The 25,000-nt window shown below is 32.1% G+C and overlaps 1 long non-coding RNA gene across 2 annotated transcripts in view; it reads right to left on the bottom strand.

Moving 5' to 3' along the window:
* The window catches only part of LOC145284530 (uncharacterized), a 566,565-nt gene that overhangs the window by 450,116 nt on the left and 91,449 nt on the right, over nt 1-25,000 (bottom strand). Inside the window, exon 2 of one of the 2 annotated variants that reach the window (XR_013868860.1) lies at nt 2,942-3,857. The exons of the other annotated variant lie outside the window; for it this stretch is intronic. This is a non-coding gene — a long non-coding RNA (uncharacterized LOC145284530). Of the gene's footprint in view, nt 1-2,941; nt 3,858-25,000 lie in introns of those variants that run through there. 2 annotated transcript variants of the gene reach the window in all.

Below are 25,000 nucleotides of genomic sequence, written 5' to 3'. Positions count from 1 at the left end.
ACATAAATATCAAGCAAAGAAAGGAGTGCGTGGCCCCAGGAGATACGCCAAAGTCTAGAGTTAAGCTTGATATCTATTCAAAGAAGACCATGATCTACGTTTGGTTGGATTATAAGGGCATGGTGCACTAGGGAATGGTCGGGAGGAATGCCACGGTTAACAAGGAGTTTTACATAGCCCAGCTACATTGCGTGAAAGAGGCTATTAGATTGCAAAGATTCCATCGATAAGACCAAGACCCATGTTTCACAAGTGGTCAAATCCGCACTTGCACACACGGATTCCCATCTTTTCTGCGTCCTATCGAATAGTATGACGAGCGTTTCCTTCGACAATGAATAAAACCTGGCTAAACAACTTCTGGGATATCAGACCGGACGATTTGGGGCGGAACAGCATCGAGAAACTGGTCTAGTGATTGGATATAATCTATTTATTTATTGTTGACTTTAGATTTTTGTTTCAATAAACGTATTTGATAAAAACGCTACGGACTCAACCCAATATATATATATATATATATATATATATATATATATATATATATATATACATGTATCAAGAAGAAAAAGGGCACCACCTATTAGGTTTCGCAGCCGGTTTTTACTTTATCAAGATAGAGCACACCAAGTAGCTCCCGCTCAGATTTTGCAACAGTAATCTATTCTAGGGTGCACTTAGCTCTTATATAGATAGAGGATTACATTGGTAGTGAGATAGCTACTTAAGCAGTAGTGTAATGTTGTGGCCCTTTAGGCTGTGATCATAGCGTAGTATCTGTTAATCGTGGCAAGCGGGGTCAATGATCAAAACATTATTATTATTGTTATTGTATTCTTATTAATTGATTTGAGCGATGGATGGTCGCTGGATCCGTTATTATGATTAGAAGAATAAACAATTAAATTGCGGGAGAAATGATTGACGTGTTAATTGCAAAAGGAATGTGAAAATAGAAAATATATGTAAACATTAATTTGGGGTTTTGAATAAACAAATAACTAGCTGTGGATTACGTTAGTCTGAGACACGTAATTAGGTGACGTAAGAGAACACGTGATGTAGTTAGTTTTGGAGAGATTTAGGGAGTTGAGGATTGACCACCAGAGAGGGCAGACGTCTAGACTGGGGTGGACAGAAGATACAGAAGAACCCTTCAAGAAAAAAAGGTATGAAGCATATATTATTATATTAAAAATATCCCGTGTGATAAGTCTGATACAACATGACTCGGTTTACACGTCAATATCATGTCCTCCTGGCTAAACAACATACATACGATTTATACGTTTATTATTTGTCTGTTAAAAGAACAATATATTACATCCACTAGATAACACATGACACGTTTTAATATATCATCTCCTCCAATATAAACCAATATACAGCAGTAGAATTATCCAATCATTTTTTCAGCGAGCTTGGCAACAGATTTTATGTATTCCATTTCAGATCAGGAGTGAAGGCCAGTCCCAGAAACTTGTCAAGATATGGCGCTTCCTCGAAACGAGAGCCATTCATTTCCATTGGTGTGAGATGGACGTCAGTGCGATTATAATGAAAAAGAAAAAAATATGTAAAGATTTTAGTAAATTATGACGAAAATTCAGAATAAATTCATTTGAAATTCAGAATAAATTATTTTAAAGTGTAATAAATATTATCATATAATATTACTCGCGAGGTGGGGAGGATAGGTGACTTTACCCGGGCGTAAAATACGCTAAAATATGATATTTTAATTTGTTCAGTTTCCGTATAGATTATTATAGAGTCGTGATTTCAAAAGGAAAAAAAAATATTTAGGTGTCATCAGTTAGAATCGAAACCGAAGCCAAGACTAGAGCATTCAAAGCTGCTGCTGTTACAACTGTACCAACTTTGCATGCATATGAACTGATCAAACTAAGATGAATATACAAAATATATAAGGATTTTTTTCAATTTTGACCCATTATGACCCCATAAAAACAATTAAATCCCCTTAAGACTCGGAAAAGAACGGTTCATAAAAATCCAATCATTTGAGGCCTCTTAGGCTGCTCTGCGATTTTTAGTCTCGAAGGAGATAAAGTTTGAAAATATCAAAACAGACAGACAAACATAGTACATCTTATATATTAGACTAGCTTGGGGAGGGGTTTTGCCCGGGCGTGAAATACGCTTATATATGATATTTTAATTTTTTCAGATTTTGGATATACACTGCTGATCAAAAATTGAAGACCACTTAAAAATCTTAAAAAAGAAACCTTTTTTAAAGGATAGATTTTAAACACTTTTAAGTTTACTAATGCTACAATCTAAAAGGTTATGGAAACAAAAAGATACATTCCAATAATTTTATTTAAAAATTTTCATTTTTATTAAATTAAGCTTTTTACACATGATCAAAATTATAAGACGAAGGGTATAAATTGTTAGATTTATGGTAATTCTCATGTTTTTAGTTCAGTTAAAGATTAGCAATCACTGTGTAAATGTGTTATCATGCCTAAAGCAAGTAAAAAATTACCGAAGTTGAGCGCTCTCGAATTCTAGGATTCCATAAGCAAGTCACTGCGATTTATGGAAAAGCAAACTCCTTTGAGATCCCCACCCCAAATTTCTCCTGCACGATCGCGTGATTATTTAAAAGTACTCAATGTAGGACCATAAACATATAGCACCTTTATTTGGTCGAGTGAACTGGTATCCTTGAATTGTGATATAAGTGAAACATGCACATATCTAACCAACAATGTTCGTATAATAAACAGACTATATATATATATATATATATACATATATATATATATATGTGTGTGTGTGTTTGTGTGTGTGTGTTTGTTTGTGTGTATATATGTATATATGTGTGTGCATATATATGTATATATATATATGTATATATATGTATATATATGTGTGTGTATATATATAATATATATATATATAATATATATATGCGTGTGTGTGTTTAAAAACATATATTGAGCGTGTCACATTCATATTAAAAAACACTTTTTACATATGATAACTTCTACAAACTAATCACATGTAATTATATGCTTCGAAGTTATCCACTGTTTTCTCGAGGAAAGAGACGTTTCTTTGTTTTTTGTTTTGTGTTTTGTTTTTTTTGTTTTTTTTTGTTTTTTGGTATTTAATGTCTATGGGTATATTGTTTTTTCTTGGATTTATATCGCAAGGTAAAATGTTCTTTAGGGAAAATGATGATAAATAGGAAAACATATTTTTATCAGGTCTTTGCCAAAAAAAAATCCTTTTATTTTATGCATCGTATAATTTTTATTTTATTGTTGTGTTTTAGCTTTGCTTAGATTGTCAAGGTGTTTTTTTTTTGTTTTATTGGCACGACAGTAATAATAAAATGACGAAATAGGTTTTTGATGATGATGATAATAATAATAATAATAATAATAATAATAATAATAATAATAATAATAATAATAATAATAATAATGATAATAATATGCAAGTTGTTTTGTACTGAATGCGTTTATGACTCGGGAGCGGAAAGCGTTATTACCCTAATGCTTTTGATATTAGATCTAATTGTATTTCAATTCATAAAGCTTTTCGATCGGAAATATCAAGTAAAATGAAATTGAGACTCATGTTCCGCTTAAGATATTTCGTTTAGTTTTATTTAATTATGATTGGAAAATAAAATAAAACGTTTTACCTACGAGAAATCAATCACGAGCAGCTGTTGCGATAAAGCAAATTTATTAGCAAATATTATCAAGAGAGATGGAGAGCACTGGAAACCTGGAGGGATTTGTTGTCACTCAGTGTTCACGAAAGACCACAGGCTGTTGTCTTTGATTATCTGTGTGAAAGCTCCTTGTGAACTGCTAATAATAATAATAATAATAAAAATAATAATAATAATAATAATAATAATAATAATAAAAATAATAATAATAATTATAATAATAATAATAATATTAATAATAAAAATAATAATAATAAAAATAATTATAATTATAATAATAATGGCAATGTTAATAATTATAATAATAACAATAATAAAAATAACAAAATAATAGCAATAACAACAATAATAATAACAATAATAATAATTACAATAATAGAAATAATAATAGTAACAATAATAACAATAATAATAACAATAATAACAATAAAAATAACAACAATAATAATAACAATAATATTAATAATAACAACAACAATAATAATAACAACAATTATAATAACAATAATAATATTAATAATTATCATAACAACAATTACAAAAATGATAATAATAACGTTAATAATAATATTAAAAATAACAATAGTAACAACAGCAATAATGATATTAACAATAATAATAACAATAATAATAATAATAATAATAATAATAATAATAATAACAGCGCCACTTTGAACATATAAAAATTTAATGTAACACTATAATGAATAAAACTATTGATTTTTTTATAAATGTAAGATTAATACCGATGGCAAAATATGAAAACAGCTGAAATCTCAAGGAAAATTCTCGAAAACACAAATTACATGAATTATAAACACTACCGAACTATCCGTATTTACCCATGTCCACCGTGTTTTAATTGATTCCTAATTAAATTAATATCCATACACACGGAAGATGATGTTGGTAGACTAGGTGTTATTATAAATATTGAATATTACATAGAGGATGCAAAGGACTCGGAAAACACATTCATCACATTAACTAGAAGATTATTACTCCTCCAGAATATAACACTATAATAAATACTACGGATAATTTTGAAACTGTTAACAAAACGAAGAATTAGAAATAATAAAAAGAAACAAATTAAATGAATTATTCATAAAACGACGCAAAGAAATTGATTATGGCTGCGAAAATATTGCTCATAAAAGAAATGATATTGCTAGTAACAATCGCATACAAACATGCGATTAGACCCAACTGGATATAAGCTAAGATATGTAAAGTATGAAAAAAAACAAAAAAGAAATTTAGATTCTCTGAATAAAGAGGCGAAACAGTGAACCACAACATCAAGTAATATCTATATATTTATCGGGTAGCACTTTTAATGTTTTTAACGTGGTTGCATGCGTTACGGTTTCCAGATTAAAAGTTATTCAATCGGAAGATCCTATCTATTATAAAGGAGTTTAGAAGTGATAGCATACTACGACGAATCAATTAATATATAGAGACATTAATTTAATGTTTGTAGTATTGTATGACCTTCTATCATCCTTTTAACTAAATAGGATCTCCCGATCATTGAAGACGTAATGTAAAAAAAAAAAAAAATTAAAAAATTATATGGTCTTTGGATCGTCTGTGAAACTAAAACATAAATTCTTGTCCTTCTGAATCGGACCCAAGGGTAGTACGCGTTCTGTATAAAGATGTCATAATGATATCGTGTGGTCTCCGTTCGCGCCGAGAATCCATTCCATAGAAATACATCACAGACTCCTATAAGGATATTGGAGACAAATTGTAATAGCCAGATATATTTTGACACTATGTTTACCAGATTACTTAAATACTTTTACAGTTTTAACAAAAGGGCTACAATAATATCGGGAGGGTCTCTCTTTCACGCTGAACGTCCACAGAATGTCCAGTAGCAATATATTACATATGAAAGATGCTGCTGTGGAATTTCCACAGGTCCCGCTAGTAAAAAGAATCTGAGATATTAGATTGTAGTCCACGTACAATTGTACAATAGATTGAATTCTTAAAATATAGAAAAAATGGTACAGGCAGTGGTTGGAGGCATGACAAAAAATCCCCTCCTATATTGTAATATTAACTGTCTTGTTAAGCTCGCTATAGCTTTACAAAGTTGGCTATTTGTACCCAAAATTTCAAATTTAAATAAGCATTTCATTCGTAAAGTTTTTGTCAGTTTAGACAAGATTTTTCTAACTTAGTTATAGAAATTTATAAACTTTAATAATTTTTTTTACGTAAGTAGATTAATATTTACATTTTTGGGAACTTTTAAACTATATTATTTATTTATTTATTTTTTAATAAAACGGTAAATAAAGAAGAAATGAATTCAGTTGAGTGATGGTACATGCTGAGGATGGAGTATTTTAAGAAAACTAAAAGTGAAAAGATAGCGACGTTAGAGAGAGATGGACAAAGAGTGGAATAAAAGAGAAGATAAAGGAAATGAAGTGGAATAGATAGTGAAAAAGAGAGAGTAAGAAGGAGCAGTAATTTCCTTAATCCCCCTTCTCTCTCTCTTTCCCCTTTCTTTCTCTTTCTCTTGAGCTTTGTTCTCTCTCCCTCTCTTAAATCTTAATCGTTTTTTATACATTTTTTTTTTAATATTCAAAGTGTGTAACATTCGTTTATCATGATTCGATCCCGGGCCATGTCGGATCTACTTGCTAGTACACTGTAAAAATGAAATGTGAGTACTGTCCGAAGATAGCGGTTTCAATCCTACCCACACCAGGCCAGAGGATTAGTTGGCCGAAGCGGGGTAAGACAATAACAACAACAACAACAACTATGGAAGACAGTAATTACTGAGGATACAGATACAATACTCAGCATTCCTATTCCATCACGGTTAACTACCTGAAGAAGGCCATAGGATAAGTTGGCCGAAACGTAGTGAAAAAAGAACAACAACAACAACTATGAAGATGAGGATAACAGTCCACAAAAAAATAAATACACAAATTATGAAACTTCATCTCAAAGGATTTCAAAAAACAAATAATAAAATAATAGATAACTAACGTTCTGTCATGGAGTTGGTTCAGATTACTCGTTCAGTTTATCGCTTTAAGATAGGAGATAATCACCGGGACTAACAACATTTTCGACGGAGAAAAGAATATCTATAGCAGTGTGTTATAGGATAAAATGAATCCGTTTTGAGAGATATTGCTGAGAGCACGTTTTCCAATAACGAGAGAGTACACAATCGATTTCACAATCTAAGGGGTGATTGGCTATTTTCTTCAACCACCCCCCCAGCATTATAGAAGAGGCGGTGCTTGTCTTTCTCTACTCTTCCTTTAAATCCACAGAATATACTCAACTGAGCGGTAATCTCTGGTTTACTTCATGCAAATTCTTCACAGCAAGAACTCGTCTCTCTGTCATAACTGCAATGCCCACTTCTTTTGCCAGCTGTGTAACTAAAACGCAAACATAATTTCCATGAACAGAGTTGCTTGCAAATATCTCTTCTCCACCGGTGGAACATGTTACTGCTAGACAGCTTCATTAGGGAATAGACAAATAGTTTTCAAGTCTAATGTCAACAAATATTCGTGGAGCCGTTTTTTATTTTCATTTTTGAAGTAATCAAAAGGTCTTGCAGAAGAGACGTTGCGAGTTTATGTGTGCTCTTCCGTTATTCTCATGGCAGTTACTCATGTGAACTGCAATACATGTCTCCCCATAAGACGTTCTCAACGAACATTCATCTATCTACAACAAATAAGTCTCCTGCCTCTCTATTTATACCTAAATCTAAATGAAAATTCTATATGCAAAATTTATTTTCTAGAACTGTCTGTCCGTGGAACGTTATACCCCGGCTTGCTTCCCAACTTAACATAACATGCCCGTTTTCAAGTACGATGCTATGAAAGTGTTTGTTGAGCCACCCTATTTAAATAATCACATCCTACCAAAGGTCATCACGGTGCTGTCTCACAAGTCAGCTGACGCCCATTAACCCCTATCCAAAACCGGCCTTTGACCCTTCATAAGTGATGCCCATCTAATAAAAGATCGTTCTCGATCCTTTCATTATAATGTTTAATACAATTTACAATTCCATTAACCCTTCTCCTCGAGTGGCTTTTGGCTTTCGTCAATCGTAAATCATTAGTTTATAAAAACTGATTTTAACTTGCTCTAGTCGATTCCATAGCCTGTAATCGTATCCATTACACTTATCTGCACCCCTTTACGCCTCTGACAGAAAGAAAAAGCTATTATTCAAAGTATCTCATGAGCAAATCAAATTCATTCCTAACTCTAACCTTTCATCGTTGATTCACAAACAGATAGAATTAAGCCGATTCCGACTTTACAAATGTACGGAGCAGCGGCTTTTAATGATGGTGATGATGATGATAATTAATGGTCCGAGTGATAAATCACTGACTGGAAGCCATTCATGAAAATGACTAATATTACAAACAGTGGCATCGTTAGTTTTATAATCATTTACGACGATAAACGGTTGTTACGGTTGATGTTAATATTGTTATTATAAACGGTACGCAGCGCATATTACAGGCTTTATACAGCGGACAGTGATGCGCCTCTTGAAAGATATTAGAATTTGATGTCATTTGATTGGTATGTATTGGTAGAGTCAATTACTCGTTGTGATACAACGGAGAAAGAAATCTGAATATATTATTCCTTCTATGATCTTCGGTCTTTAATATCTTCTGAATTCAACAGGTTGCAATTTACATAGAAATTACCTTCAGAAGTTTTACCGTCTATCTTGAAAAAGGGTTTAGTTTATTATTACATTTTTCTTGGCCAGATGTAATCTCCCAGTCCGATGGATTTCCAAACCTCATTTATCTTTATGCCTAACCTTCTAGGAAAAAGTTAAATAAATACAATGTATATATAAGCAACATGGTACAGTGTTTACAGGTGTTGACTATCGCATAACGTTCCGGGTTCGAGTTCTATCACTTCCACTATATTACTGTCACTATCCATATTTATTTCCACGGCAGGTGCTTGATACAGGTTCAGTATGTTTAAAAAGTTCACAGTAAAAACTTCTCTAGTTACAACCGCTATCAACAATTTATTTTATTCTTTGTGCCTAAAACTAAACAAAAATTCTATGAGGATAGTTTTTTCCTGGTGTCAGTGAACTACAATACTATGAGGCTGTTTCCCAATGTTCTATAACACGTTCGTTTTCAAGGATAATATAAACAAGTTCTTGTTTAGCCTTTCTCTTTAATAATCAAATTCTGCCCAACCACCAACACCATTACCGATCAAAACAATGCTGTGTCGCCAACCACCTGCCAGTCATTAACCCTTATCTTTTAGTAGCCTTTGAGCGCTGATGCGTAGTGATTCCTTAGCAAAAAAAACTAATAACATTCGGACTTGTACAAATCAATATATTTTATTTTCATGTTGGGATTAAATAACATAAATTAAATTTCCATGACTTTATTGCATAAAGAGTCTTACTAAAAAGAAAAATCAGAATTAGCATCGTCTGTCCGTGCTCGTCCTGGTATAGCTTCCAATCTTCCTGATTTATCATTGCAACTGCACTCAATCAATACCGATCCAAGATATGTGCGGTTAGAGATTGCACAACAGTTGCCTCCCTATTGAATCTCTGTACAGATATAGTCAATGTGAAGGTATCTGTTGTTTTTTCGAATAAAAAAAGATATTTTTATAAACACAAAGCAATGTTCATCTAAAAACGGAGTAAGATCCCATTCTAATAATGCTAATAGATGTAAGAAAAATAACCCCAGCACAAAAAAATAATAAATAAATAAATGTGAACACACGTAACCGGTAACAGTAGTATATGCAATAAAAAAAACTTACTAAGTAAATGAATACAATTAATGAATGAGGTCAGAGTCATTTACCTTTTAAGGTATGAGAGTTATTTTCCTTTAATTTTCATAGATGAAAATGAATATTTTATGCTTTCAAAAATCCTACATGTTATCTACTTACAGGAAAATCCGTGTATCTTAAATAGTATGCAACTCTATGCCCGTCAATACGTTTCAACCTGGCAACTCCGAGTATATACAGCTATAAAAGTGTATGCAAATATTACACATGGAATTTCCAAACATATAAAACGAAAAAATAGAAATAAAAAAACCCTACTCTAAATTTACTATATACATATATACAAATCCATAACAAAAAAAGTTGTATTTTTTATTGTTTATTTACTTTTATTTTTTTATGTTTGCATTTTTATTAACAAAAGTTGTTGTTTTTTCAAGAAAAGGTGAATGTTTTTCTATTCATAAATTGTAAGGTGCCAGTAAATGTTTTGTTTTTTTTTGTAGACAGAAGTTTTGTTTTTATGAAAAGCATTAATTGATAGGTGAAAGTACAGAGTAGAAAATTTACGAATTATTTTTTGTCAACAAATATTAAAAAAATAAACAAAAAATACCCCTTGTATCACCTAAAAATAATTTAAAAAATTAGACGTTTTATACAAAAAAAAGAAACAAAACAAAATATTGTCGATTTATCGTTTCAACATTTAAGCAACATTCAGCTTAATCCGATGATTGCGGGCCGAGCCCGAGCCATAATTGACGGAAAATCCCGAGGACCCGGGTCAAATTCTGCAAGAGTACCGAACTATGTGAATATACATTAAGTAAACTTAGGACTCAGACGTATAAAAAAAAGAAGATATACGAAGAATTTTAACAAGGTGTGTGTTCAGATGGAGAATTATTTTCACGTTGATTTCATCGCTGTTCATGTTTGGTATTTGATATTTCCATTTATTTTGCAAAGTTTTCGACTTTTACACTCAGGAAATACTTTTAGCCAACATCCCCCTCTTCTTATACACGAATTAACACACATACGCAAACACACACATGCAAACATACACATGCAAACACACACATGCAAACGCATACACACACACGCAAACGCAAATGCACACACGCAAACACACACGCAAATGCACACACACACATACACACACATATATATACATACTTATATATATATGTGTGTGTGTGTATATATATATACATATATATATATACATATATATATATATATATATATATATATATATACATATACGGATGTATTATTGCACATACTGAAAAGAATGCGTACTATATAAAGAAAAGCAGAGAGAACGTAGACACGTTTCACGTTGGTGCTGTTGCAACGTGCCAAACAAGTTCGTCTTTGTTGCTGTTATCCTTGCATGCGCCTTCAGTTTGATCTGCCTTTGGAAGAAAACATAAAAGAATTTTCAGTCGGAAAAATGACACCGCGAAGACGATGATCAATTACTGCCATCATGTATGTACGCGTCTTTGAAATACTTCTTTTTTTTAAATATTATCTGATTTTTTATATATATACTCTCGCGAGTTCATACATTAATGCTCACACACCTCACATACAAACAGTACGCACACACACACACAAACACACATACATACATACATACATACATACATATATATATACATATAGGTATTTAATTATTATAGTAGAAAATACATATAGGTATTTAATTATTATAGTAGAAAATAATTATACATATATATACATATATATATATATATATATATATATATATATATATATATATATATATATAAAAGGAATTTTGTCTCTGTGTGTATTTGTGTTTGTTTGTAGCTGTGCCTGCGTTCATTCTCTATGAACTTCGAAACGCCTGCGCTGATTTCTTCAAAATTTTACACAAATTTATTTTATGGGTTTGGAATTGTGCTTAGACAGGACTTCTAATAGTAATACTTCCAATAAATATCGAAAATCGATGAAATCCGATTAAAGTAGAAATAGCCTGATTTTTACCAAATTAACACTTTTATAAAGCGTAACATCACAGTTGTATTTGAGAAGTTTTATCACCAAAAGGGCAGAAGAGCCCGACTTATGAAATCAACAGTATGGTCACCGACAATACAAAGGCGCGTTCAAAATGAATGTTTCTGTTAAGAACACTATAACATCATGATACGTGATTTTTGCGTTTTAAACATTAATTCAATCTATTATATAAAGATATTGTCGACTAAATCACTGTTGGCAACCGTGATAGATTCCCGATTTCAACAATCGATTTGATTAAGAAATGAATGATTTTACCGGTTTCGATTAAAATATAAGTAGTGTATATGTGAAGCATTCGTTGATCTTCATTCAATTATAGGCAACGTCAATGAGGTATACAAATATAAGGCGGAACAATAATATTTTCGCCTAGAAAAGACATGATTCGATATCCGTTTGATGAAAACCGGTTTTCGTTTTTTGTTACAGACCATCTACTAGTTGGCCAGCTGTGTACAAATCTCATGAGCGATAGGAGCTTTCTATCATGTCTGAAAGCGACACAATGTTCAACGAGCGAGATCGACGATGCACAACACATCCCTCTGCCGATCATAGTTATGGCAACAGGACCGTTGCCACCACCCACAAAATGCAAATCCGGACGGTTCAACGTTTGATGATATAAGACAACGAAGTTTCCGGACACGGCTATGATTTTCGGTGTGGTTTCACATCATGCCACCTCACATCTTCGGAATCGGCTTTAGAGTCAACACTACATGTACCCGGATGTGCTGAAGAGTGTGGCGATCTCCTGGTGCAGTCTAGTGGCCGTTGGTAGACCCTGAGTGTGGCAGCAGGACTAAGCACCGGCTAAAAGTTCAAGACTTCGGTTGGTCATACGTCGAGAACATCACCGACATGACCTTCATCACCACCAAAGTTAGGCTGATCGCCGCCATCCGCGCTTGTAGAAAAGATATGCTCCCAGTTCCGTGATCGTATCGAGGCGGTGATTGAGGCTGGAGATGGCTACATTGAATAGATGTCAAGTCTAGTACATAATTAAACTACATGAATTGATATTTTCAATAAAAGCTTTAAAATAAAGTTTCAGTGTTGTTTTCTTTAGGGCGATAAATGTGTCGTTCCATCATGTATAAAGTGCGGTATATATATATATATATATATATATATATATATATATATATATATATATATATATATATATATATATATATATATATATATATATATAATTTACTATAATAATTATTAAATACCTATAGACACTAGTGTTTCTCCTTTCGGGAATCACCAGTGCAGGGTGCCACGATTAACGCCAGTTGAGAGATTCGAACCTCGGAAACAGAAGTTATTCCGTATATATATATATATATATATATATATATATATATATATATATATATATATATATATATATATATATATATATATATGAGAAAACACTTTATATATATATATATATATGAGAAAGCAGTTATATATATATATGAGAAAACAGTTTATATATATATATATATATCTATATATATATATATATATATATATATATATATATATACAGGTTAGTGGTAATCATACCTCTGCCCTGAGACCATGGATGATGCAGATGAAGGCTTTGTTAGAACCAATGCTACTGTAGAAGAAAAGCTAAACATATTACCCACATTGATATATATACATATATATATATATATATCATTCAAACACAGTAGTGTTTGAATATATGGTTAAGTGCCAGTTTTAGTCAGTTAGAACTGCTTTAAAGCTTCACTGGTTACTCATTCTTCGACCAAATATTGCAGCATTAAGAATATTTTAAAAAAATCAATTTATAACACTATATAATCAATTCTTATGCTGCAATATTTTAAGTTATAAATTTATTATATTTTTTACTAGAATATCTTGAGCTAGCTTAACCATATAACTTTTCTATATATATATATCCATCCATCCATTGCGAGAATCATTGCTAAGTGTACGTTCAACAGAACAGGTAATATGTTTTATGATTGATGGGGGTCATCGTTTCTTGGGTTAACGTATATTGAATTGCTGTGATCATTTAAATATGACTAATATGTATCTTATCTAATTTGAAAGCGAGATATATAAATAGATTTTATTTTGTAAGATGAAGATGGCTTGTTGTTTCGTATTTTTTGGATGTATTATACTACTGTTTTTTTTTTATCTTGATTGCTATTGTAACGTTATTAGTCGGTGATGTATTTTGAAGGAAGGGAACGAGATTTTGTTTGATATTTTCATCTTTAATTCGTATTTCTTCCACCAGCTGTTATGGATTCTATCTCGGACGAGCCGATTGTCCACTCGTTTTACTATCCTCTGTGTCTTTTATGGAACTGACTGATATTTCAAGGTATAGTCTGATATCACTAGTTTCAAATAACAGCATTTGTTTTTGGTATAGTTTTTCGAAACTTTTTCATGGTCGCATTAATTCGATTTGATATAATCTTCCGTTTTTTTTTCTTTCTTTCCGATGAGGATAAATATTTGTATTATTTGGATTCTTCGGACTGCTTTTCTAATATTGAGTGTTATTTTCTACGTCATCAATCAATGTACTTTCCAGGAAGATAGCGAGGTCTGTAATTGATGTTTCGTCTGTAATTGATGTTTCGTCTGTAATTGACGTTTCTCCCACCAGCTGCTACTGATTCGATATCGGACGCGCTCACGCCTTACTCGTTTTGCAATACATTATGTTCCTCTAGTAAAAAAAATTAATTACATGCTAAAATCTCCAACGAGCTGGCCCCCTATCCGAAAAGTATATCCAGCATTAAACGCGAGAAAAAAAAAACTCAAAATGAGAACAGTAGTCCTAATAAGGCGAATAATATGTCCCAATCTCATAAATTCAGAAACGCATTAACTTGCATAGCTAAAGCCAAAATTAAATGTTATCTTTCATGCTATATATAACTTACCTTTGTCAGTATACTGAAATATACGAATATAGTTTTTTTTTTTTAAGATTAAACTAGGAGGACCTAAGGAAATTCCGCGGGACTCTTCTATATGTAATATATTGATGTTGGCATTCTGTGGATTTTCAACGTAAACGGAAACACCCTGATATTATTCTAGCTCTTTTATCAAAACTTCAAAGTATTTATCTAATATAGTAGGGACGCCCGGCATAGCCAAGTTATAAAATACGCTTAAATATGATATTTTAATTAATGCAGATTACTAATATATTATTATAGAGTAAATTTTTTTTATCGATTCTTACATATTATAAAGTTGTGATTTCAAAAATAAGATATACATATATATATATATATATATATATATATATATATATATATATATATATAACTTGCGTTCCTTCAGCTATAATCGAAATCGAGACAAAAACTAATGAAGTACTCTTGGTGAAATTATTTATTACAAGGAAATATCACCTGTCTGTTTAAATGTATGTATTTATGTTCGTATTATGCATGTCTGCCTAAAACATTCGACAGAGGCGACGAATTTTCACGAGATCGGCATCGTTGTAAAGCACAACCCCTCGGACGACAAATATCGAAAGATTGGCGAAAACATTAATTCTTTCACCCTCAACTCGCGAGGGGTCGCTTTTTTCGGCAATATTTTCGAAAGGCATCCCCTCTTTTCGATTGACTAACTTTAATTTAAACCTTCACACTTCCAATGTGGCAATGAACGCAACGGCAAAGACGTCAATGTTTTTTTTTTCACGTTCTTTTCTTTGTGGTTCAGGCTTTCTGTTTTTTCTTTTTGTTTTTTTTTTGTTTTTTTTTTATTTTTGCTCAACACACACCTCCAAACAATCGGGCAAGACGGGAAACCTAGGCTAGTAACAATTAAACGACAATCACTCAGAAGAAAAAAGATGTAAACGTGACACAAAAAAACAGCACACACACTGTCCTATTAATATATAGATACATAAACTATCGATTGTAGAAGTAACTCATCTCTGACAATGGAATCGGGATTGGTTAGCCATTGGTTAACCATGACACAGGATCGAGAAAAGGGACTACGATTGGTCGAGGTGCAGTTGTGCTCAGAAAGAAGCCGATCCAATACGGTCAATATGATAGTCGCTTTACGTAGAAGTATATACATATATAAAACTACTGAAATATGTTAATGGAGTTTTTTTTTTTATTGAAAAAGATTATATATTTATACATAAACATGTGTGTAAGTAGAAACTGTATAACAGTAGCTAAACATGAAAATATCAATGCTATATAAGTAGCGTTTCCCCCATTGCTGGCTGTATTATTATTATTATTATTATTATTATTATTATTATTATTATTATTATTATAAATAAGACGCCATCTTAATTGCATTACTACGAAGGCTAAACGGTATTTTAAGCGTAAAACCGCCCAAATTCCACCATTATACCAATCGCTGAATAAGTGTTACAATACTAAAAATGTAATTCCAGTCTCTATCACAATTGCTTTCCCCCTTCAGTCTCTCTCCCCCTTTCTTCCTTGCTTTCTCTCCCTCTATCATTCAATCTCTCTCAATCTATCTCTCTCCCTTATCCTCGCAACAGCTATCAGCGAACTACAATGGCGCACGGGCAATCCATTAATATTCTAAATTGCTATCTTTTCAATCTATCAATATATGAAATTATGCTACTTTATATTCCTAATACAATAGCGCTGTGAATTTACGATTGTGTAAGTTATATCCTGTGTCACGGAACAACAGCAATGATTTATATAATTCTTATAATGGTTTGCTGATGCAGAATCACACATTTATAGAGTTTTTTTTGTTTGTTTTGTTCTGTTTGCTGTGCGTGTAGGGCAAGATTTACCAAGAAGACGTCGGTCGTTGTGTCAGTATATGTAATCACATTATACGATAAAGAAGACTGGAATCGGAGCACTTCCGCTTTAAAATAACTATGAAAAGGATTTGGTAATGCAAAAAAGCCTAGTGTCAACAACTGCGTAATAGTCAATGTTTAATATATATATTTATTTCCACTTCCGGTTATGGAATAGACGAGTATAGTGAGAGCTTGATATGGGTATCAAAAACGGTCCTAATCATCGGGTTTGAAACCGACGGTACCAATGAGTTATCTCATCTAAAACTTTCTGTAAACAAAATATTAATAATACGTTCTTATTTTTGAATTGTCCTTATAATTGAGCACACTGTTGGATTTCTTTTTCAAAAAAAAAAATATGTACAATTGAGATAAAGGAAGACATTTAACATTTCTTTTTGCCGACAAAGCGAAGGTTTGCGTGAAAAAAATGGAACTGACTCCAAAACGTTTAAATTATTTCGAGAGTAGGTCCGGCGCCATATTCTGAAACAGTCCATTTTGTAGGCACTGGCACCAGTTGGATAGTCAATTAGATACTGGCCAATTCCAAGACAAAAGACGGGCGAAAATGACGTGGCTTTCTGTCGGTATATGTTGGTTGATGTGTGCCTGCAGTTTAAGGGGATAAGTTTTTGTTTATATATATTTAAGTGTATATATATATATATATATATATACATATGTATATATATATATATGTGTGTATATATATATATATATATATATATATATATATATATATATATATATATACATATATACATTTGTGCCCGATATTATTCATACCCCTCGGATCTTTGAGATTTCTATAAGAATATTGCTCAAACCAGAAGGTAGACAATATTAAAGGGATTTCAAACAATAAATCAAGCATAAGCATTTAATTTAAACTCAACAAATAAATAAATTATGCAAGTTTGAAACAGTATACAAAGAAAAACAATAATGGCACTAGTTCAAAATTATTCATACCTCTCTTACTAATAGTCAATAGCATGCCCTTTATTCTTAATAACTGCCTGTAACCGTTTTGGATATTTATCAACAAGGTTTTTACAAGCATCAACACTGATTTTTTACCATTCTTCAATGCAGTAGTTCTCCAAATCCCTCAAATTTCTAGGTTTCCGCTTTTTAACCTTAGTTTTCAATATGTGCCAGAGGTTTTCGAGAGGGTTCAGGTCGGGACTCTGGCTAGGCCATTCCAAAATATTAATTTGATTTTCCTCAAACCATTTCTTGACTATTTTGGCAGTATGTTTTGGATCATTATCCTGTTGAAGGACCCAGTTTGGTCCTAAATGGAGCTTCTCCGCATCCTGTCTAATGTTTTTCTGGATTATCTCCAAATATTGCTCCTTCTTCATGGTTCCATCTATCTTGACCAAACTACCTGGACCACTAGCCGAAAAGGAGCCCCAAAACATTAGGCTACCACCACCATGTTTCACCGTGGGTATGGTGTTCTTTGGGTTGTACGCTTCTACTTTCTTCCTCCAAACGTAAGAAGCATCCATATGGCCAAACAATTCAATTTTTGTTTCGTCAGTCCACAAAATACTTGAGAAAACGGACTCTGAAGAATTCACATGGGTCCTAGCAAACTTTAGACGTGCTGCAAGGTGTTTTCCGGTGTGCAATGGAGTCCTTCTTGGTCTTCTTCCTTTCAAACCATTTTCATGCAGAGTCCTTTGCAATGTTTGCCTTGATATTTTTATGCCAGAAGACTCAAGATTTTCTAAAATGTCCTTAGTAGTGGTGGTTGGATTTGCATTAACACTGCTTACAATATCCCTGGTGGATCTAGCAGACAGTTTCCTTTTCCTTCCTCTACCAATCAAGTTGTTTGTTGTGTGGTGGCTCTGGAATTTTTTGATGATGCTCTGTACTGTTGCTGTAGGGACCTCAAATTTCTTGGAAATTGACTTGTAACCTAAACCATCCTTATGTAAATTCACAATTTTAGTCCTAAGATCATTACTAAGCTTTTTTTTCTTCCCCATTCTAATAATTTTTATTCTTTTATTGGTTTTCAGTTGATATCATTTTAATTTCTGAAAAATGCAAAAAACGAAATGAAATTAATCAAAGGTTGTATAAAAGCATTCAAAATAAGAATCAAACAGGAAACAAACAGTCAGAAACTCGATTAATACTGAAAAAATAAGGGGGTATGATTATTTTTGAACATTGCAGATTTTATAAATAGCTGTATATTTCTTTTATTACAAGTATCTCGAGATTTTAAAATGACGAAAATGATCAGAAGAGGTTTATTAAGAATATGTATCAATATGGACGTAAACAATAAATTCTTACAAAGTTACACCTAATAAACTCAATTTTCAAGGAGGGGTATGAATAATATCGGGCACAAGTGTATATATATATATATATATATATATATAGTTGGTAAAACTGGTAACTAGTAAAAACCTGAAGAGAGTGCTCAATACTTTTGTAGAGCTACTATGTGTTTTATTTTTTATTACCGTTTTATCTGTTTGGTTACATATGTTTCGAGTGTTGAACCATGTTTACGAGCCAACAGCTTCGTGTAAGCAAACAGATAAACCTGTAATAAAAGAATAAAAAAAAAACATATATATATATATGTGTGTGTGTGTATGTGTGTGTGAGTGTGTGTGTGTGTGTGTGTGTGTGAGTGCGTGTGTGTGTGTTTGTGTGTGTATTGGTATCACATTTGTTATTTATTCAAACCTTTTTTTGGCTACAAATTTACAGATATATTTAGAACAGAGCTATGGACAACCAGACATTTGATAACCTGATATATTAATGGTACTTTTTTATAGATCGGCTCATTTTTCCATGGATATATCTCAGTATATTCCAACACCTTACGTAAACCGCTGGAATATACAAAGCCATGATCAAACTTTAATTTTAAGAGAAAAAATATGACATTAGAAAACACTTATCGTATATAATTTCAGTGAATTAAATGGAAAAATTGAAAAATGGAAATACAATATAAATGAAAAAAAATCAACATGCAGTGATTTTCATGAATAAATATTTAAATTTTGTAGAAAAATTTCTAGTAAAACGGGAAAACATTTTTTTTTTTTGTATTTTCTTTGGATTTTGGATTTAGGGGCGGGGTAAAAAATGTTACTGTTTTGGGGGGTGACATATGGGGGTATTATAAAAAAAAGTTGACAAAATATTGCTATTTGTGTTAATATAAAAGGTTTAGTTATTTGGTAAAGATTTTTACATTTTCCATTAACTGCCGGGGGTTTCTAAGAAATTACTCTTTACAAATGTATCGGGTAGTTTTTTTTTCAATCGGTCACACTCCTTTCCCAATTTCGAACATTTGCAATCCTTGTATTTCCATTCTTGATAAAATGAAAGAACTTCAAACAAGCATGATAATCATGACGGCTTGACTAAAATAATTTATTTTTGAGAATTTCAATTTTTCTACGATTAAATCTGATACGGTCTTTCCATTTATTAACTGTCGTCTACTGTAATGGTTTAGCGTTTCGCCATATTCCGGCAACATACGTAAACTGCGTGAACCTTCCAAGGCAAAATTCACAAAGGAATGAGTCCTTCCAGACCTAAGTACCATAATAATTACTGATAACATCATAATTCCACTTGAAATTATCCAAGTTAGCATCTTATGAAATCAGTTACGTTTTACGTTTCTCATTTCATCTTTTACGGAATTACCATTTTGAATATGCTTTCCTCTCCTCACTCTCTATATATAATCGAAATCCAAATCATATGCTATTAATGTCTGCAGAAAATAGGAAAAGTGACATTTATTTACATAAATTATTGCGTTAAACTATTTTAAATATGTTTTTTTTCTAAGCGTCTTCTAATAAATTTTATTAATTTAATTAATTTTAAGATATTTTTTAACTTCCGTTTTTTTAATTTTTATTTTTGTTTATCAAATGACCTTGTCGGTGTGTGTGCGAAATGTCACAAACAATCCTCTTTGAGTATTTTAATTACGGACTTTAACTTTGACATATAGAGTATTTGAACCGCTGGCACACTGTCGATTTGATTTTTTAGCCTTTAAAAGTAGCTGCTAGAGGGGTCCAGATTGAAAAAAAAAAGATCAGTTAACGTTGACATGAGTAAATTAATTAATTTCTGCGCGTGCGTAAATATACAGTTTTAGCTTAAAGTCGCGTAATTTTTATCCACTTTTACATTTAGCGATAGCTCAGACAATCACGACGAAAACAGGAGCGCTGTATGTCTTCGTTTCAATTCCAGCTGATGGCATCGAAGCTACGCTTTTATCTTTGTGCATATATATATATATATATATATATATATATATATATATATATATATATTTATATATATATGTGTGTGTGTGTGTATATATATATATATATATATGTATATATATATATATATATATGACTACTTCATTTAATCACATAAATTAATATAGGGAAAGTAAATTTTATGCGTAAATCTTCTGTATTTACTTCAACAGTGCTCTATACATAGGTAGAGCTAAGAATTAAGTTATAAAAATGTATATGACAATTAAGCTACACAGAATATTCCGCGTGTCATAATTAATGTTGCTAGGCATTTTTTAGATATTTGTCGCCCGAATGGTTGAGCTTCAAAATGATACGATTTCGTGAAAATCCGTCGCCTCTGACGAAAGTTTTAGACAGACACACAAACATACATACAAACATTTAAACAGAATGTTGCCCTTTATATTTATTGAATATTATACAAATTGAGTTTTAATTTTAACCGCGATTTTTTTTCATTTCTTCTGATTTCAATATATTTGAAAAAGTTTTGTAATGCTTTCTCTTTTATTTATCATCGCAGACTGATTGTTCTACATATCGTGGTTGTTCATACGTCAGGCATGACGTCATTTTTTTCAGTGACCATATTAACATTACGGTGGCCGTGCTTCGGCTCAATGATTGTCAAAATGGTAACACGCCAATGTTACTCGTTGGTTTCCTTAACGACTTGGCAATACGTATGGAAAGTAATCATTTATATGCGTGTGTGTAGGCTTTCTTACATCAGACTAGTTCCTCCAAGATGACAGCTGGCTTACAAGTACGGGATTCAGTATTGTTAAATAATTTATTCGTATAAACCAAACGGACAGAAGGAGACAAATATCAGTTGGTGAACATAGCAAAAACTAGAGACACATCTGTTCCTATACAGATTCCAGTATTTGATAACATACTGTAAGACTTTCGCATAAAAAGCAATCATGTTGTATGCATAAGCATTGTATTGTTCGGGGAACATGATGGCACACCTAGTGAGTACTGGACCCATTAAATTGGAAAATGGTCTATGATAGGGTCTTATTGAATAGCGTTGCACTTCAATATAGTATTTGCATCATTAAGTAAGTTTTGTTTTTCTAAAAAATTAATTAGTATATATTCAACCAAGGATACATATACAGGAACAAAAATAATAGTTGATGTGGAACAAAAATAAAAAAACGCTATACATTTAGTTGCCTCAAATTACGCTCTCATGTAATGTATATGTATATATATATATATATATATATATATATATATATATATATATGTATGTATATATATATATATATATATATATATATATATATATATATATATATATATATAGTTTAGTGGATATGGTAATTAATAAAAACTGAAGAAAGTGCTCAATACTGTTGTAGAGAAAATATGCGTTTTTTTTTATTTATTTATTTTTTATTACCGTATCTTTCTATTAAGTTACATTATTGTTTCGGCTACTCGCCCGTTTTTTTTTGGGGGGGGCGTCTGTAGCGTCCTCAGACTTTTACAGAAAACCTGTATATATATATATATATATATATATATATATATATATATATATATATATATATATATATATATATATGGTACTCTTGTATAATTTGACCCGGATCCTCGTGATTTCCCATCAAGCCCAGATCGGGCGAGACCGGCAATCATCGGTGAGAGCCGAGTGGCGTAACAGACGCAGGATAAGTAAAAAAAAAAGCAAAACAAAAAAAAAACAAAAAACAACTGAAAATTTCCAAATAATAACAAGAAACCTACTTTTAAAAAAACAAATATGTTTATTTAATTTATTGTAGTATTTTTTTTATAATTATCAACAAGAAGTTTTTTTTTTTTTTTAATGTATCTGCAAAAAAGGTTGATTACCGATATAACTGTCAGGTGTAAGTACATTTTTTTGGTTTTATTTTATTTATTTATTTATTTATTTATTCATTTATTTTTGCATAATATTTATCAGCAAGAAGTTGTTTTTTTTTAATTTATCTGCAAAGAAAGGTTGTTCAACCGTATAATTGTTAGGTGTAAGTACAATTTTTTGTTTAATTATTAGTATTTTTTTATCAAAAATATTGATTTTTAAAACATTTTTTTCTATAAACGGTTGTTATTTGCTGGCGGAAGAGCTTTCTGGAGAGAAGGATATTTCCTTAGGAATCGTTTGCTTCGTTCGACTGTTGATCGGCCATCAACAGCAAAGAGAGAGGTGATGGGGCTGAGGAAATGGGCGAAAGCTCCCCAGCCGGGTAGCTTTCGGGAATATGATTTATGATGGAGATAAAAGGATCGTTTCCAAATGCTTGTCTCCACATAAATTCTAATAAATATGTATTCAGAACCTGCCAGTTTGTCCCACATTTTGCTTGTTACGCTGTTTCGCTTCCTTCCACATCCTTTCGATGTGGTTCGTTGTTGCCTTCATCGTAGGGTCTACAAAGTGAATACTATGATTTATAGTGAGGTGTTGGAAGCCTTCTCCTCCAACTTTGTTATAGGCCTTCCAACAGTCGGGAACGACTGTTGTACCCGGCAGAATATATTTTTTTTTTATTATTGGAAGAAGGGTTTCGGCGTTTGGATTTGGGACGGTGACCAAAAAACCTTCCTTGTCGATGATATCATTACCACCGAAGACCCAGAGCGGTTCGAGGATTTCCCCAACGTTATCTTTCTTCCGGTGGAATAAGGATTCGTCTATTTCTACAGTGTGCCCTGGGCCTCCTATCTGCCGGAGATTCCTCAGGAAATACGCCTGACAAATTTCCTTCAGAAAGTTCTTCCAATCCATGTACGTGTGTCCGGATATAACACCGCATTCTCTCTTAATATATTTTAGTGTCGCCATTTCGAAGACCCATAAATAGATGAGTTTCACTATAGTTGCAATATCCAAATTGGAACGTGCAAAAAACGATCCTGTGCGCAATGGCACCCACTGTCTACACTGACCACTGGTACACCGCCAGGAGAAGCCATCCTTTACGCAATTTCTTTTTTTTTTTAGTAAACATTTATGATTACATTTGTTGCATCTCATTTTTGGGGAAAGCAATTTCTTTTCCTGACAAAAGGTAATTGTCTGCATCGGCGTTTCCATTTGTTTTATAAATCTTGCACAGATTTATTTCCATGGCTGTCATTTTTTTCAGTAGTTACTTTCTTCCAATTCGATTGTCGCCTGCTTGCAGTTACAAACTAAAGTCGGATTACCGCTTAAACATTTGAACAACGCTCGGCGGACGACGATGATTGCCGGTCTCGCCCAATCTGGGCTTGACGGGAAATCACGAGGAACCCGGTAAAATTATGCCAGAGTTCCATATATATATATATATATATATATATATATATATATATATATATATATATATATATATATATACTAGCAGTTCAGGCCGTTTTTTCCCGGGCCCTATATGCTGTTTATAACTCTATGTGCAAATGCATATAGATATCAAAATGTTTGACTCATTTAACCTGTATCTAAAATTTCCTGGGTTTAAACCCAAAATTGATGGAGGAGTTTGATAGAGTGTCCAAATGTCAATCCTTAAACTTTGACCGCTTCGCAGCCAAACTTTCGCCCCAAAACTGATTAAAAAGACTTGCTGCATGTCCAAATACCTTTTATGTAAAATTTCAAGTGGTTAGACCCAAAATTTGCTGAATAGTTTGCTACAGACTGCAAAGGTCAAATCTCTTGAACTTTGACCCCTTGGCAGCCAAATTTTCGGCCAAAAAACGATTAAAAAGCTTGCCCTATGTCTGAATACATTCTATGTAAAATTTCGAATGTTTAGACCAAAATTTGGCTGAGCAATTTCGTAGAGCCCGCATAAGAATTTTTTTTTTTTAATTTGACCCTAATTTTGACACCTTAATATTTATTGTTTTGGGCTCAAATAAAATGAAAAAGTTTGAACCATGTCCAAGGAACCTACATATAGTATTTGATGTGTTTAGACCGAAAATTGGCGGGGAAGTTTAGTAGTTTTCAAAGGTCAAATCATTGAACTGTGACCTCTTGACAGCGAAATTTCTGGCCGAAAACCGATTAAAAGATTTTCCCAAATCTCAATACCCCGTATGTCAATATGTATATATATATATATATATATATATATATATATATATATATATATATATATATATATATAGTTATTGACATACAGTACTGTTTCGTTGTATCACAACTTATCAGTGCAGCTA

Source organism: Euprymna scolopes, chromosome 9 (genome assembly GCF_053919585.1).
Source record: "Euprymna scolopes isolate OS-2025 chromosome 9, ASM5391958v1, whole genome shotgun sequence".
In the NCBI taxonomy this organism is placed as follows: domain Eukaryota; kingdom Metazoa; phylum Mollusca; class Cephalopoda; order Sepiida; family Sepiolidae; genus Euprymna; species Euprymna scolopes.
Note: the sequence above shows the minus strand (reverse complement) of the source record. Positions and strands in the feature narration are given on the sequence as shown.